The 18,417-nt window shown below is 39.4% G+C and overlaps 1 long non-coding RNA gene and 1 pseudogene across 2 annotated transcripts in view; both read left to right on the forward strand.

Moving 5' to 3' along the window:
* The window catches only part of LOC128315931 (uncharacterized), a 122,814-nt gene that overhangs the window by 43,649 nt on the left and 60,748 nt on the right, over positions 1–18,417 (forward strand). The window lies entirely within an intron of this gene.
* LOC106973780 (60S ribosomal protein L18a-like) lies at positions 9,838–10,377 on the forward strand (annotated as a pseudogene).

Here is an 18,417-nt window from a genome sequence, read left to right on the forward strand (position 1 = left end):
TCTTCCTCAACTGTTTGCTGTAGGTTCAGACAAAACCAGGATTGGAGATGGAAATGCTGCTTCAAGCCTTCTTAATATTTAATAGACCAAGACATTTATAAGCAGGATATTTTATTCACCTGAGGTGGAATTCTAGCTTCTTGGAATGGATCAGGATACTAGCTACAAAAACTTACTTTAAAACCCCAACATGATCCACCAGCCTTCTTGGTCAAACAGGAAGTGGGGTCAGCAAGCAGGTATTGGGTTTGAATTGGAAAAGGAAGAGCCTAGCCTTTACTTTAGAATGTTTAGTGATAGCTAATTCTTTTCTTTCCTTCAAGCTTCTTCCTTCAATTAATGTAAATACGTTAATGGGATATGATTTTCCTAATAGACAACACTGATAGTAACAGGGGTGGGACGGAACCTAATGGTTTCTGTAACATGTTTAATTTCTGATGTTGCTGTTAAATGTTGAGGAAAATTAGTCACATTTAGAACCATCTGTTGCCAAAAGTGGTTAAAATGTGGATTGCCTCCTGACTAGCCATTTTATGGCTTAGGATAATAGTGTTGGGATGAAATGATTGTTTTTATTCCCTTTCTTTGTTTTCTCCTGTGGATACTTATATATTTTGCTTCTAGGGAACTGGGATTAAAAATGTCAAAGAGCATCCTTTAGGCGTCTAGGTCATCATGGATGTCAAAAGGAATCTAAATTCTTGTTTTCTCTTCCATCCCATTATAGCTTATCTCCACTTTATTTTGTTTGTTTATTTTTGAGTAGGCTCCATGTTCAATGTGGGGCTTGAACTCATGACCCTGAGATCAACAGTTGGTGCTCTTCTGACTGAGCCAGCCAGGTGCCCCCACATAATATGTTTCTTTAAGGAAAAAAAAGTCTGCCTTTCTAGGTTGTGGTTGGGACTTTATTTTTGAGTGATAACTGAGAACTTTGTATAGTTTCCTAATTTTGGATTATTCTGACAGGTTTTTATAGAAAAATCAAACTGAAATATATTTTTTTAAATTTTTAATGTTTATTTTTGAGAGAGGGAGAGGAGACCAAGCAGGAGCAGAGGAGGGGCAGAGAGAGAGGGAGACACAGAGCCAAAGCAGGCTCCAGGCTCTGAGCTGTCAGCACAGAGGCCGACACAGGGCTCAAACTCAGGAACCATGAGATCATGACCTGAGCTTAACTGACTCAGCCACCCGGGGGCCCCTGAAATCCTTTTTTCTGTCTTGAGTGTTTATGGCTATTCAGACCTGCCCTAGCGGTGAAACACTTGACAACTCTGCTCTCTAGCACTTACATAATGGAGGAAGATTTACCTACTTTCCTTGCTGCCCATCTACTTAGGAATGTGGTTTCTACTTGTTAACATAAGACAAATTAAAAATTTTTTTTTTGGAAAAAGATGTTTTAAGAGGAAAATAAGAAGTGAGGGAGAGTTTAAAAAAAGATTTTTTTTTTTTAACGTTTATTTATTTTTGAGACAGAGAGAGACAGAGCATGAATGGGGGAGGGTCAGAGAGAGGGAGACACAGAATCCGAAACAGTCTCCGGGCTCTGAGCTGTCAGCACAGAGCCCGACGCGGGGCTCGAACTCACGGACCGCGAGATCAAGACCTGAGCCGAAGTCGGCCGCTTAACCGACTGAGCCACCCAGGCGCCCCGAGGGAGAGTTTTTAAAACCAAAAATCAACTGCAATGATATTGAAAATTTTGTTTTCTCACAAATCAAGAATTAAAGTAACCCAAATGTGAAATGAATTAAAAAAATAAAAAACTGTATTTACAGAGTAATCAACTTCCATATTTGTAACAGAACAAAACACGAAAGGTATGCTAAACTAACTGTACAGTGAAAGTAAGATAGTCCTCCCTTTATGTTGCCAAGAGTGGCAATAGCTGGGATACTTGCTTGATGTTGGATGTTATGTGAAGCTTTGGATGCTCAATTAGTGAGTTAATCCTCCTGAGGGTAGAACAGCTCCTTTCTCTCTTTCCATGTCAGTCTGTAGGGGAAGAATTAGTTATCTTCTGAAATCATTTGTTGGATCTGCTGAATAGTGGTGGTGGAAAGCTAAAATTTTGGCCTTTTAAGAATTATGAAATTTAGCTAATTGGTGGAGAAATTCTCTTTTTAATCTCTCAGTGGGCAAGCACCCAGGTTGTTTTCTATAAAATGAATTTTGAAATAGGTTGCTGACAACTTGTTCATCAATCCTGCATGACATTAATTTCTAAATCACATTTTCCTCCTATTAGGGCAGTAGAATTGATTGCAAAAATTTTAAATGGTAGCTTTTTATGGTACAGTTGACAGAACAAATGTGAAAGGAAACACCTTAATTAGACCACTGTGAAAATAAAATGGCCCACACTTACACTATGCGGAATCCTCAATGAAAGTTCAGCAGAAAGAATTTTTGATTCCTGTAGTTGAGTGTAACAGCAGAACAAAATCACCAGCTGCCTGTGGTATCTGTAATAAAATAGGAGCTGCTTCAAAGAGAATTGATGCAATTAGCTTCACCTATATTCTGTCTGCATTCTCTGAATTACCTCCTGACCCTCTCTATTTTCACCTTTCATCCTATTCATAGCTAAATCAGGCCTTGTATAACAAATAGTCATTTTTTTCATGCCTTAAGTATAAGGAGAAAGAAATCAGGAACTAAGTTTTTCTCCCCTGGAATATCTATTTTATACAAGGAGAATTTGCATTGTAGGAGGGAATGTGACAATATTACATATTTTTTTGGCAACTTTGATAGGCAAGCCATTTATTGCAGGTGCCTAGAGGTATATAGCTTAATTCACTAGAAACAGCTGACAATATGGACACTACTGATTATGACCAATTAGTGACCAAAAGAATTCAGTTTCCCATCATGAAAAATTTAGACAAGAAAGATACTTGACATTATGTTGTGTTAGTAAAACACGTTACCATTCTTGCTGGGTGTTTGTCATTTATTTTTTCATTAATTTCTTCACTCCCTATATAAATAATTTTTCCGCCCCTACTAAGTGCCGGCACTGTATGTGGCACTGGAGATAGAGCAAGGAATCAGACATGGAGTTATAAATATTGAAAATTACTGAAATAATGAATGACAATGGTGATAAAATTTTGAGGAAGTACAGTGTGCTCTAAGGGTGATCAGATAAGGATGATAAATTATAGTCTGGATACTGCATTGAGTCTTGATTAGTAGTTTAAAAGTACATAAATTAACAGGTACATGAAATAGCAGTTCTTTCTTTTTAAAAAAAAAATGTTTGTTTATTTTAAGAGAGAAAGAGAGAGTATGAGCAGGGGAGGGGCAGAGAGAAAATCCCAAGCAGGTCCTGTGCTGTCATTGCAGAGACTGTCACAGGGCTCAGTCTCAAACCATGAGATCATGACCTGAGCTGAAATCCGGAGTTAGATACTTAACTGACTGAGCCACCCAGGTGCCCCATAGAAAGGCATTTGCAGAGAAATGTAACTATGTGTCCTGAGGATACAGGGTGAGTGAATGTGGAAGTCCCTGTAAAATAGAACAGTAACTAGGAAGATTATTGACTATTTGATTTAAAGTGTAGCCATCTCCCTGGAAAGGGGATTCAGGTTCGTTTTGCTGACTGAGCACTAGGAAACGGTGGTCTTTGTGTTCTGAATTAAGTTTTCCAGAGTGTTTTATAAGAAGTAGGTATTCTGGGTAGCAGACACCTTTAACAGTATTTCCCCATGAGTTTACTTTCGCAGTCTATTTATTTGAACAACTTTATTTCACAGGCTTTTCCATGTTTGTCCATTTTATTTTGTTGGTTTTAGCATACTTAGTTCTTCCTGGATTCTCCTGCTGACGTCCACAAACATAACTCTGTTGTCTTTATGTCATTTGGAAATTGGTTAAAGATGTCTTGCCTGCCTTCATCTTGTCTTATAAAACTGCTAATCATGACAGGGCCAAATGCAGAGCTGGGTACACATTCCAGAGGTCTCCCTTCAGGCTGACATTGCTCCATTAGTAAGGTGTTTAACTAGATTTGAATTCCCAGCCCTGTGCCATCGTCAATGCTGTATAAGGAGGGGGCCAGTTAACTAGGGTGAGGGGAAGCACAAGCTGGATGGGCAGAGCAGTGCCACTAGCTCTGGACCACTGGATCTTAGACTGTGATCACAGAAGACTAGAATTATTGACTGTCACAGAGTGGTAAACCAGCCACCATGAAATGAGAAGCATAAATTGAGTGTTGGGGCTTAGTGTTTTATCCAGTTGAGAAACTGCAAACTAAAAGAGTGGCACACTGTGGACACCAGAACCTCTTTCCTGAGCTTCCAGTGTGTCCAACTGTGTCCCAGTATTTACTGGGACTTCAAATACGTCATGACTTGGACTCTTCCTGTCCCCTAGAACTGTCTCCTCTGCCTTTATTAACTATTAGTAGATTTCTCTCTATCCTGATCCATCCTCCACATTGATTTCAGAGTCCTCTAACAAATTGAATATAAACCCCTTTTCCTTCCTTGTTCAAAATTTGTTAGTGGCTCCCTCTGTATATGCAAGATGAAATCTGAACTCCTCCTTATGAATGAAAGATTCACCATGATCTGATCTCATCTAACATACCAGCTTCATCTTTGGCTCATTGCCTTGTAAATTTACAGGCACATGGAACATCTTTGTTTTCCTGAATGTATTAAGTTTCTCATTCTCTTACGTTTGCATATCTTATTTCCTCCTGGTCAGAACCTCATTTGTCTCCCTAACAGCTCCCTATTCAACCTCCAAGTCTTAATTCTAGAGCCACATTCTCTGTGAAGCCTGGAGAGACTTTATAACGAAGTCTTCGTAGACTCCCCTGGCTGACTCATGGATCCTCCCATGAGATTAAGATCCTCCCTTTCAGATTAAACCATGCATGCTGCAATTTTAATGCTGATCATAGACATCAAAATGGTGTTTTGTTTTTTGTAGGCAGGGTCTGTGTCATTCTATCTTTGAATCTCCACAAACTATGCGTGGAGAATGAAGAACAAATGAGTAAGACTAGAATTAGGAAGCTATGGAAAGAAAGATTTAGCAGGGACTGTTTGTGGGGTTGGATCCCCTAAAGACAGAAGGACAAATTTCCCATTATGCAAATGCTCTTACCGTACCTCTGTTGTGGCTCTGTGGAGTCCATCCTGTGGCACAGGTGGCTAGTGGTGAGCTACATCCATTCTTCTCTTCTTCCTTTAATAATAGAACTGCAAATGTTAGCTAGACACATGGCTTCATATTTCCATACAAGATGTAGTCCTGCATTAAAGTTCATGGCAATTTAATGTTGTTCCATGACAAGAATGAAGCACTCTGTTCTTGACGTTTTCTTCCTCTCCCATTGGCTGTTCTGTAGATGTGATGGAGAGTGTTAGAGTATCTACCTTGTACCTAGAGATGGAAACCCTGGGTTGAGAATGGGCAGAGCAGTGCCACTAGCTCTGGACCACTGGATCTTAGACTGTGATCACAGAAGACAAACTTGTGTCTTGTCAGCCTACTGTAGTTTTGGATCTCTGTAGTGACTGGACCTAAATAATAAGTATCTTAAAAAAATTTTTTTATGTTTATTTTTTAGAGAGAGAGCATGGGCAGGGGAGGGGCAGAGAGAGAGGGAGACACAGAATCCGAAATAGGCTCCAGGCTCTGAGCTGTCAGCACAGAGTCCAGCATGGGGCTCGAACTCACGAACTGTGCGATCACGACCTGAGCTGAAGTTGGACGCTCAACCCACTGAGCCACGCAGGTGCCCCAATAAATATCTTTTTAAAGAAGATTATGAACTTTGTTATTTAGCAGAAACATGCCTTGGCATGTACCCTTATATGCTCATTGTATCACACTTACTTAAAAAATTAGAAGACATTTTAAACATACACAATTACAGTTTTTATAGTATTGTTTCATATTTCTTTGCATTTTTAAAAAAAGTAGTATGACGTTATATTTAGAGTTAACACTCATCACTGAGCCCAATTTCTCATTTTCCCTCAGAAGCAACCTCTAGGAACACCTGGGTGGCTCAGTTGGGTAAAGCGTCTGACTGGCTCAGGTCATGATCTCATAGTTGGTGGGTTTGAGCCCTGTGTTGGGCTCTGTGCTGACGGCTCAGAGCCTGGAGCCTGCTTCAGATTCTGTGTCTCCCTCTCTCTCTGCCCCTCCCCTGCTCACACTCTATCTCTGTCTCCCTCTCTCAGAAATAAACATTGAAAAAATAAAAAGAACCTCTGTATTCTGGTTTTCTATTGACCAATCTTATGCATACTTTTTATACTTCTAACTACATGTTTATGTGTCTCTAAACATATGTAGCATTTCTGTATACATTTACATGAAAGCATTTACAAAAAGGTATATATATTTTTTAATTGTTATTAGGTTTTGTGATTTGTCTATGGTTTGTCTATTTATATATGGTGGGTTCAGTATATTAACTATTATATAATATTTCATATTTTAACTATGTAATACTTCACTGAAAGAATATAATTCAAATGATATTCTTACTGATGAATCTTGAGATTGTTTTTAATTTTTAACTATAATAATTGCTGCAAGAATACCTCTATACATGTCTTTTGTGGTCCCATGCAAGAGATATAATGGGGCAGTGGTGCCTGGGTGGTTCATTCTGTTAAGTGACTGACTCTTGGTTTCGGCTCGGGTCATAATCTCACAGTTCGTGAGTTCGAGCCCTCTGTAAGGCTCTGTGCTGACAGTGCAGAGCCTGCTTGGAATTCTGTCTGCCCTTCCCCCATTCACATGTGCGCACTCTTGCATGCGCGTTCCCTTCTCTCTCTCTCAAAGTAAATAAGTAAACTTTAAAAGAAAAAGAGATAATGGGGCAGAACCAATATTTGAAGAACTACTACTAACCTAGAGTTTCCAGAACTGCCAAAATATCTTAAGTCAGCTAAAAGTCAAGTGCACCTCAGAGCCCAGGTGGATGGAATAGATATCATTTGGAAGATTTGCAACTATCATGGCCATAGGACAAGAGTTCTGGAAGGTTTTACACTGATAGTTAAATACTCTGGCCTCAAAGTGACATACGGCACTTCCTTTCACAACTACGGCTAGACTAGTCACGTGACCCCATCCAACCACAAAGGGCCAGGAAGTATACTTACTCCTAGTCTAGCATGTGCCAGGAGAGGAGAGCTAGGATATTTTGTAATCAACATCAATTATTACCATAAGCTCAAACCATACCTCTATTAAAACCACCAAATCCAAAGGTAAACAGTTTAATTTGTATTTGACATATCTTGTCAGGATTGGTAATAACAGCAAGTAAGTGACATTTATTAAGTACCTACTATAATACCAACTCTGGGCTTTATTTTCCTTATTTAATTAAAAGTTCTCAGTAACCCTAGGAGGAAGGTAATATTATTATTTCAGTTTTACAAATGAAGAAACTGATAAATAAATGAGAAAGAATGCTTAAGTGAATAACTAGGTCATAGAATGAGGGGACAGGAGAGCCTGGATGTGAACTCCAGATCTGACTTGGACTCTTCCTCTGTGTAGTCTGCCTAAGCGAGTCCTCAAAGCCTCTGCTTTGGTTACCTCCTTGTCTAATAGAACCAGCAATGAAGGCTTTCCTCTGCCATTTCTCTCAGTTTAAAGCCACTAGACTACTCTGCAGAACAGAGTTTAGCAACATTATGCTCCCACAGTAAGTATTCAAAGCACCTCAGCTTTCTAGTCCAGAGATGAAACAGCTGTTCTCTCCAAATGGCTTATACTGAAATGTAAATGAACAAGGACATTAGAAAAAAAAGTAAAAGAAAACAGATTTAAGTTCTTGCCTTTTAAAATTTTTATCATTTCCCATCCAAGCTTACTGTTTTTGTTTAATCTTGCCATTCCTTTTCTTCTTCCTTGTATGCTCTTTTTCTTAGGGATATGCAAACTTTATTAGTCAGCTCCTCTTTCAAGCTCTGTATGCTTTTGTGTTTGAGAATTGGGAATCAGGTACTTTTACTGTTAGCCTCAGGGTGGATCTGAGCAGGAGGAAGCTTTATGAATAATCAAGGTTGACATCTCCAACGTTGTTCCTTCATTATAAATATTGTTAAAGGAACTGTGACCACCATGGGCTCCCACTGAACAGTGTGTGCAGGGGGAGGCAGAGACAGCCTTTGATTTCAGCTCTTTTCTGGTTATCACTTCACTGATGACCCTGGAGTTGACAGGTCTCTTAGATTTGGCTGCCTCTTTTTCTTTTCCCAGAAAGTTTCTATTCAATTAGTATAAGTGTTTGGTCTGCAGGAAGCTGGCTGGGTTCATCTTACCAACTCCAAAGGCTAAGGACCATAGTTAATATTAGTGCTTGTGCATTGCCTTAGCCTGAATCCCTAATGAATGCTGAGCTGCTTGGTGACTTTAACCATTTTCATTCCATTTGGATTAATTATAGCATCATTACTTTATCAGGAGGAAAACAAATTATAATGCCCAAGGTCTTTAAGCCTTATTCCCACCTCTTGAAAAAGCTTAGCCTCCACAAATGTCTGAAAAGACATTTTCTCCATATTTCTACTAAGGTGCCTCCTCCCACTGGTGCCCCACTAATCCCTAGTTATTATATGCATTGAATATATATACATATAATTAGCCAACCATGTTTTAGATTATTCATATTGTCTTGACAGTTTTCATTTTTAAAATGGAGACATGTGAACTTGAATTTATACCACATAAGTAAACCTTTGTAAGTTTCCTCTCTCTCCTTCCTCCCCAGCTGCATTATCTTCTATCCACCCTCAGGAGAGTCACCAAAGAGTGTTTTAGAACCTGTTACATACTAAGAAATGGTATGGACTTCACTTTACGTGTCGAAAGCCTTGTGAGGGAGGTGATACTGCTGTTCTGATTTCCTTGAAAGATTCAGACACGTAGGCTTATGGAGTGAAGGGAGTTGCTCAAAGTTACATGGTGAGACATGGTTAGAATCAGAGATAACATGCTAGGCCTCTGACTCAAACCCTCTACTCTCTTGCCTAGTTCATGTTTATTAGTAATATTTGCCATTCATTTATTCTGCCAACGTTATTGATCATTAGTGTGTGTCAGGCACTGGGACTTACTAAGATCACTAAAACAGAGTTCTTAGGACCTTAAATTCTGGTGAGGGAGAAAGTTCTGTTAACTGGCAGTAAGGATACTAAATTACTAAGATATTTAACAATGCAGTGGTTGAAACAGAGAACTCTGAGGGCATCGAGGAGAGACATTTCAACTTGTTCTCAGGGTCTCAGGGAAGCCTTCTTAGAGGAAGTGGGAGTGAGTGTTGCAGTAAAAAGGTAGGTCTCATTAAAAAGGGAGCTGAAACAATAGCCAAATTATGGAAAGAGCCTAAATGTCCATCAACTGATGAATGGATAAAGAAATTGTGGTTTATATACACAATGGAATACTACGTGGCAATGAGAAAGAATGAAATATGGCCTTTTGTAGCAACGTGGATGGAACTGGAGAGTGTGATGCTAAGTGAAATAAGCCATACAGAGAAAGACAGATACCATATGGTTTCACTCTTATGTGGATCCTAAGAAACTTAACAGAAACCCATGGGGGAGGGGAAGGAAAAAAAAAAAAAGAGGTTAGAGTGGGAGAGAGCCAAAACATAAGAGACTGTTAAAAACTGAGAACAAACTGAGGGTCGATGGGGGGTGGGAGGGAGGGGAGGGTGGGTGATGGGTATTGAGGAGGGCACCTTTTGGGATGAGCACTGGGTGTTGTATGGAAACCAATTTGACAATAAATTTCATATATTAAAAAAAAAAAAAAAGGGAGCTGAGCTTGGGTGGTGGCGAGTGTGGAGAGTGCACCATGAAGGCGTTAGGCACACTGCGAGAGTACACGGTGGTGGGGTACTGCCTGCCCACACTCAGATGCTGCACTCCTTCTCTCTATCACATGTGAATCTTTGGACCTAATCATGTTGTTGCTAAGTCCTGCTTCTGGTACTTTTTGTCTCCGCTGAAGAAGCTGAAGAAATCTTGAGGGGAAATTGTCTTCTGTGGACAGGTGTTCTAGAAATCCCCTTTGGCATCTGGCTGCATTATGACTCCCTCAGTGGCATCCACAACACATACTGGGAGTACCCAGACCTGACCCCTGCAGACACTGTTACCTGGTGCTGCCAAGATGGGGCACCTGGCACTGCCCACTGGGCCGTCTCCATCCAGATCATGAAGATGGAAGAGGTTATAGCTAGCAAGTGCTGCCAGCTAGCAGTCAAGCAGTTTGATGACAGTAAGATTAAGTTCCTACAGCCCCACGTGGGACCTACGTTGCCAGCACAAGCTATGCTTCACCACCAAGAGGCCCAACACCTTCTTTTAGATGCAGAGCCTCCCTGTCCCCAGGTCTGCCCAAATAAACTTCTTGGGAAAACCAAACCAAACCAAACCAAAATAAAACAAAAAGGAGTCTGTTTTTAGATAGAGGTAAAGGGAAAGAGATTCCTTTCTTTTCTGGGCCCCTTTAAAACACTTGAAATACTTTTGAATAAGCCCACCAAAGATTTTGAGGTATGTATGTACATGTGTTCCCTGGGATCCAAAAAACCACATTCCCAAATGTAAAAATGGAGTTTTAATTTGCACGATGTGGGCATAGGGAAGCAGGAGGAATACCAGGTTTGGAGAAGAAAATTATGAGTTTAGTTTGGGATGTGTTGAATTGAGATGTTTGTAGGAAGTTCAGGTGAAGATATACAGGCATTGGGCTAAAGAGTGGTCATCTGGAGTTCAAGAATGAAACCAGATTAAAGATAGAAATTTAGGAATCCTCATCATTCCAGGAGGCAGTGAAATCAGCGTACAAGTAGACAGATGAGAAGGCCGAAATTGGAGTCCTGGAAAATATCATTGTTGAGAGGACAAGGAGAGAGAAGGTGCCTTCAGAGGGACTCCTCAAAGAGGAAGGAAGAAAATAAATGGAGTGTGATGTCATAAAATCCTAAGGAACAGAACATTTCAAGAAGAGAGAGGGTTCAGGGTGCCTGGGTGCTTCAGTCAGTTAAGCATCAAACTCTTAATTTCAGCTCAGCTCATGATCTCATGGTCATGAGATTGAGTCCTGCGTTGGACTCCATGCTGAGCGTTGAGACTGCTTAAGATTCTCTCTCCCTCTGCCCCTCCCTGATGTGTGCACGTTCTTTCTCTCTTTAAAAAAAATAGTCTAACATGCTGTCAAGTTTATAATTTTCAGTGACACATCACATTGGATTTGGCATCAGAGAAGCATTGTCAGCCTTTCTCAGAGCAATTTCAGTGTGTGTGTATGTGTGTGTCAGACTTTCAACTGTAGTAGTGGAAGAATGAATCGAAGTGTACGAGTTGGAGATCACCTTTTATGAGTTGGCCTTTGAAAAATGATAGAGCACTTTTTCTATCAGTTTCTCTGAAGAAGAAGGAGAGATGTAGGAGAGTAGATGGAGAGGGACGCAGTGTTGAGGGAGGAGGTTTTAAGATGGAAGAAGGCCTTAAGATGCTGATTGGTGTGTCTATTAGTAGGGAGGAGGCAACCAGTTGAGCAGGTCTCTAAGGTTCAGGAAGGGTGGTGGAGTCCTGGGCAGAGATGAATACACCTAAGCAAGAGAAGGAATCCTCTTCTCTTGGGACGGGGAGTACTGAAGAATGGCTGAAGACTAGGATAAATGAATAGTAGGAATTAAGACCCCAGGGTAGTTTTCTGAGTGCTAACCATGTGTCAGGCACTGTGCCATTCACATACATAAAGGAATTATTATAATCACCATTCTGTAGGTGGGGAAAGAGAGGCTCAAAGAAGTCCAGTTAGTGTCCCAAGGCCAGAGTTGGTGTATAGAACTGGGATTTAGAGGCAGTCTAGCTCCAGAGCCTACTCTATGAATACATGTTCTGCTTTATGAGGGAGGCCAGACTAGTGACTCAGGCAAGAATTAAGAAGCTTAGGGAAGTTGTGTCAATAGCTCTGACTCGGATTTCCTTTGTTGCCCTGGTTTGTCCTTCCTCAAGCTGACTATCTCTTTCTACCTAATGAAAATTCACTATGGTCCTTGGAGGTCAAGTAATGTCTATAGTTTGATAGTGTGAATATTTGCTACCTCTTCATCCACTATATTTATGTTCTCTGTTATTTTGTGTAGTAGTCAATGTTTTTCAAACTGGAGTTTCCATGTAAATTTTAGGGAGTCTATGTCTTAAGGAATTTACATTTTTTGTTTTCCAGAAAACCTTAGGAAATATTAATATAATTATACTTTGAGTCACTGGGATGATCATTTTGTAACTAGCTCTTTTCTCACAACGTCAGAACCCATGTTGCATTTGTATGTATAATTGTGTTGGCAGGAAGAACCCAAGTATGTTTATTGATTTGGACTAGTGAGAACAGATTGGAAGCTTAAGGTGTAACTAATTTATCCATACCAAGTGAAAGGCAAATGATTTCACTTAGCAAATATTTAATAGTTGGTGCTATGGAGAAAATAGATACAGGAAGAAACTAGAATATCAGTCATGCTTTCAGGGAGAGATTACATTTTATTTGAGAAAATCAGACTAACCTAAATGAAACCATTTGACACAGGTTTTTAGGGCATAAGTAGGTAAGGTAAAAAAGTGGCAAAAATATGAAGAAAAAAAATTTTTTTTCTGCCTGAGACCCTGGCCTAGCACTAACAGCCCTGCCTCAGCATGAATGGCCCATTATCTCCACACAACAGTGTTCTAATGGCTCATATTGGGGGGTTGGAGAGTCAGGTACTACACCCATTCCTTATCCTGTTAACCCTTGCCCCTCATTATCCAGTGGGGTAGCAAATGGTGCTAGCTTGAACCCCTTGGAAAAAGATAGAAAACTGTCATCAGCTAAGAAGTGGTTAGTAACTATCCATTAAAGCTCTTGCTATTCTGAAAAAAAAAAGTTTATATGCTTTCATGTTCAGTGTGCCTTGGTGAACATGTTACTTTCCCATGACCATAACCAATGCTGGAGTACATGGGGAATAAAAGTGAACAGAATTGTGAAGGGAGGCAGGGCAAGAGGAAAGACACCTTTCTCTACCAGCAGAGGTTTTAGGAAGAAAGAATTTAAAGAAAGAATTTAAAAACTTTCTTCAGAAAGCAAAAAATGGCTTAGACTTGAAGACAAGTGATACATTCTATTCCATTCAAAACCCACTACCTACGTCATCAGCAAATTCACTATTGGTACCAGTAGGTAGGTTGAGCCTGTGGAGTAGAATGGAAGGTGATTGGGTCTGTAGTCCCAGCTATACTCCTATCCCAGAAGGGGTGAAGAGAAGAGGGCATTAGCTGGGATGCAGGTAATGGGGAAAAACAGTAAGGAGAATGTCACTTGGGCTCCTAAGGACAGTCATGCTGTCCTGCTCTCTCAGGGGCCTGACAAAGTCTCTAAATCTGACCTGAGCAGCAACTCCTTGCACCTTAGAGGGATCAGGGCTGGTAAGTTGGGCAGAGGAAGTTCTGGTGGGAAAAAGGGGCTGCAGAGTCCCCATCTTTTACACATTTGATGAGGCACCAACATATATGTGTTGTCAGTATAGGATCAGAGGCATGTTAGAGTTAGCACCACTGTGAGATTCTTCATAGTGCAGACTGCGTTGCTCAGCTTTTCAAGCACCAAACTCACTTCATTTTTCCAGCAGGGATGAGGCTGAGAAATCAATTCTCATGCACAAATTTCAAAGGAGACCGATGCTCAAACTGTAGTGATGATGTATCAACAGTGAGAGAGAGTGACTGGCATCAGCTTTGCATACCAGGCACACTCTGCTTTATGTTTGTACACTCAGGAGGTTATATTACAGGTTAGAAAGTTGCTAGATGAGTCCCAAGTTTGAGTAGGGGAATTGAACATTCTTGTGCAATAGCTCAAATCACTCTTTTCCAGTCTAAGGATATATGAGTCATAGGAGTCAGTGTTGGTTATCTAGACTTAGAGCACAATCTTGTGGACAATAATTTTACTGTAAACTAGAAGCTTTTATCATTTCTTCTTTTCATTGAGATATACTTGGCATATAACTTTGTATTTGGATGTACAACATGATTCAGTATTGGTATATATTTGCAAAACTATCACAGTATGTCTAGTTAATAATACCTGTCACTATGCACATAATTACAAATTTTGTTTTTCTTGTGATGAGAGCTTTTAAGCTACACTGTCTTAGGTCATATGTTGTAGTTTGTACATCATTTGACAGTAGTTACTAGATTGATGCAGAGAACCTTTTGGGGAGGCACCTTTGTTTTAGGTTATAAGTTACCTCTGACTGCAGGGACATTCTAAGATGATTTCCATAGATGGCCAATGCACTAAATTGATGTTGAATTTTATTTATTTATTTATTTATTTATTTATTTATTTATTTATTTATTTATTTATTTATATGTTTTATATATGATTCATTGTCAAGTTAGCTAACATACAGAGTGTACACTGTGCTCTTGGCTTTGGGAGTAGATTCCCATGATTCATCACTTACATACAACAGCCAATGCTCATCCCAACAAGTGCCCTCCTCAATGCCCATCACCCATTTTTCCCTCCCCCACCCTCACATCAACCTTCAACTTGTTCTCTGTATTTGAGTCTCTTATGGTTTGGCTCCCTGTCAGTTTACAACTATTTTTTTTTTCTTCCCTTCCCTTCCCCATGGTCTTCTGTTAAGTTTCTCAAGTTCCACATATGATACCTATCTTCTCTGACCGACTTATTTCCCTTAGCATCATATCCTCCATTTCCACCCATGTTGTTGCAAATGGCAAGATTTCATTCTTTTTCACTGCCTAGTTTTCCATTGTGTGTGTATGTATGTGTGTATACACACACATATTATGTATATGTATATATATAATATTTATACTATATAAATAATTATATATATAATATGCACACACATACCACATCTTCTTTATCCATTCATCAGTTGATGGACATTTGAGCTCTTTCCTTAATTTGGCTATTGTTGAAAGCACTGCTATAAACATTTGGGTACATATGTCCCTATGAATCAGCACTACTGTTTCCTTTGGATAAATTCCTAGTAGTGCTATTGCTGGGTCTCAGGGTAATTCTGTTTTTAATTTTTTGAGGAATCTCCACACTGTTTTCCAGAGCGGCTGCACCAGTTTGCATTCCCACCAACAGTGCAAGAGGGTACCCCTTCTCTACATCCTCGCCAGCATCTATTGTTTCCTGAGTTGTTAATTTTAGTCACTCTGACTGGTGTGAGGTGGTATCTCAGTGGGTTTTGATTTGATGATGAGCAGTGTTGAGCATCTTTTCATGTGTCTGTTAGCCATCTCTATGTCTTCTTTGGAAAAGTGTCCATTCATGTCTCTTGCCCATTTCTTCACTGGGTTATTTATTTTTTGCGTGTTGAGTTTGGTAATTTCTTTATAGATTTTGGATATTAATCCTTTATCCAATATGTTATTTGCAAATATATTCTCCCTTTCCTTTGGTTGCCTTTTAATTTTGTTGATTGTTTCTCTCACTGTGCAGAAGCTTTTTATTTTGATGAGGTTGCAGTAGTTCCTTTTTGCTTTTATTCCCCTTGCCTTCAGAGAAGTGTCGAGTAAGAGATTACTGAGGCTAAGGACAAAGAGGTTGTTGCCTGTTTTTTCCTCTAGGATTTTGATGGTTTCCTGCCTCACATTTAGGTCTTTCATCCATTTTGAGTTTATTTTTTTGTGTGGTGTAAAAAAGTGGTCCAGGTAGATTCTTCTCCATGTCGCTGTCCAGTTCTCCTAACACCATTTGCTAAAGACTGTCTTTTTTCCATTGGATCCTCTTTCCTGCTTTGTCAAAGGTTAGTTGGCTATACATTTGTGGGTCCATTTCTGGGTTTTCAATTCTGTTCCATTGATCAGTGTGTCTGTTTTTGTGCCAGTGCCATACTGCTGTGATGACTACTGTGTAATACAGCTTGAAGCTTGAAGACTGGAATCGTGATGTCTCCAGCTTTGCTTTTCTTTTTCAGAATTGCTTCGGCTATTTGGGGTCTTTGTGGTTCTGTACAGATTTTAGGATTGTTTGCTCTAGCTCTGTGAAAAATGCTGGTGGTATTTTGATAGTGCATTAAATGTATAGATTGCTTTGGGTAGTATAGACACTTTAACAATGTTTGTTTCCAATCCATGAGCCTGGAATGTTTTTCCACTTCTTTGTGACCTTTTAAATTTGAAGGTAAGTTATTCTTAATTCTAGGTGTAGTTGATACAGTATTTTACCCTTTTGTTTCTTACTGATCACAAGAATGACTGTGTTACAAAATAATGGTTGAAAGCTGCTGATTTAGAGATCAGAAACCAGGATGGTGATGGAACCAAAATCATATTCTATGAGGAATGATTCAAGGGCATCTTTAGAATAAAGTGTTCAGCACTAGGTAGGGGATTTCAAATATATGGAGGGCTGTCATATAAAGGGATTAGATTTGTCCCCTAAGACCCCAGGGGTATAACTAGCATCATGGATTAAACCTACAGGACAAACAAAACAAAACGAAACAAAACAAAACCTGACTCAGAATAGGGAAAACATTTCTAAGGTGATGTGATAAGATAGAACGATCTCCCTCATTAGGTAGTGACCTCCTCATTGCTGAGACCATTAGAGCAAGGGCTGAACAACATTTGTTGTGGATGTTGCTGAAGACACTCAAGTTCTGGACTGGATATGCCTTAAAACTCATTTCAACTCTGAAATTCCAAGACTAAAGAAAAAATTGTAAATTAAGCATTTCCTATTATGTATGAACAGCAGAAAGAGTATTAATAACTTCATTAATAACCCATAATGCAAAACTTTAAAATCTTGGGCTTGTAGAGTCCAGCCATGCACTTTACCTTAAAAACTTGGGGCACCTGGGTGGCTCAGTCGGTTCAGCATCCAACTGTTGATAGAGGCTCCTGTAGTGATCTTACAGTTGTGGGATTAAGCCCGGCATCGGACTCCACGCTGAGTGGAGCCTACTTGGGATTCTCTCTCCCTCAGCCCCTCCCCCACTCATGCTCCCATGCACACACTCTTTGTTCCTCAAAATAAATAAATAAACTTAAAAAAAAAAAACCAAAACTCAAAAGTTGAAAAGGTTTTGGCTTCTAAAGACATTACAAAGGTGGTTGTAGATTATTGATTGTGTTTGAAAAAATTATCCTTGAAAAAGGGAAGTTTTTCAGGAGCCATTGCAATAGAATAAAGGAGTCCTTGAGAATAAAGGGAACTTAAGAATAGAGGAGTCCTTGGAGTTTGTCAAGAGTTTATATTTCGCCCAATACCGAGCTTATGATAAATGATTATTAAAGTAAGGTAGTCATCTATATGCCGTCTACAGATTTAGCATATAAGTATCATGGGAATGTAAAAATTTGCTTCCAGAAAAAGTATAGAGAAAGAAAAGGCAAGGGTGTCTGAGGTTGTTTTTCTCTGTGTGGCATTTCCTCTTTACATGTAACGTGGAGAAGTTGTATTGGACCTGCTGAGGCTATTTTAAATTATCTTTGGCAGTGCTTATAGAGCTTATAGAGCTTATAGAACACAAAGAATTATATAATGGGCATGATAGTAATGAATTTTTATCATAAACCTTTCTCTATCCAGGAAGTACCAGTCTCATTGCAATTACTCTAGTCAATGAAATGTATAGGTGCTGAGGTTTTGCCATACCAAAGCACATTTTGGTTAAATGGGAGGTTTTTCTTACCTATACGAAGTATTTGAGGAAGGATCAATATAGAAGGTCACTGAGTGCTGATGGCTGATGACCACTAAGAAAATTGCTTAGCAGGGTAGGTAGCAAAAGGTTATAAGAGAAAGAGTTTGAAAAATAATTCTCATTTATATCGGTTTTCCATTTCTGTATTCCCACCAGAGTACTGAGAGCATAGTAGGCATTCAATGAATATTTGGGGATGAATGACTTTTAGGATAAGGAAAACTACTCTGAATTTCAGTTACTCCTTTTACTAGGACTGTGTTTGCATGACTGATTGAAAAGTGAACATTTCAGCCATCATCTGGTTGTTAAATATTTAGGCTGCCAAATCATTTATTTGATTGATGATTATACCTTCAGAATTGACTGCTTTGGCTCAGGGTAGACACAGCATGAGTCATATACTGCAGTTCTTGTCAATCACTGGTTGCATTTCCACACATAAACAGTTGACTTATGTTAGTCACATCAGTCACAAACATAAATCATCACAGTTCAATAATTGGTACTTGGGCCTTTTCTGGTTGGAATGATTTCTTGGCTATTCTGGTATTAATGATGCTGAATACTCAGTGATTGAACAATACTGGCCAGCTGACTGGAGGAGTTTCCTACCCTGAAAAGATCTTTTTTTTTTTTAATTTTTT

Source organism: Acinonyx jubatus, chromosome B3 (assembly GCF_027475565.1).
Source record: "Acinonyx jubatus isolate Ajub_Pintada_27869175 chromosome B3, VMU_Ajub_asm_v1.0, whole genome shotgun sequence".
Lineage (NCBI taxonomy): Eukaryota > Metazoa > Chordata > Mammalia > Carnivora > Felidae > Acinonyx > Acinonyx jubatus.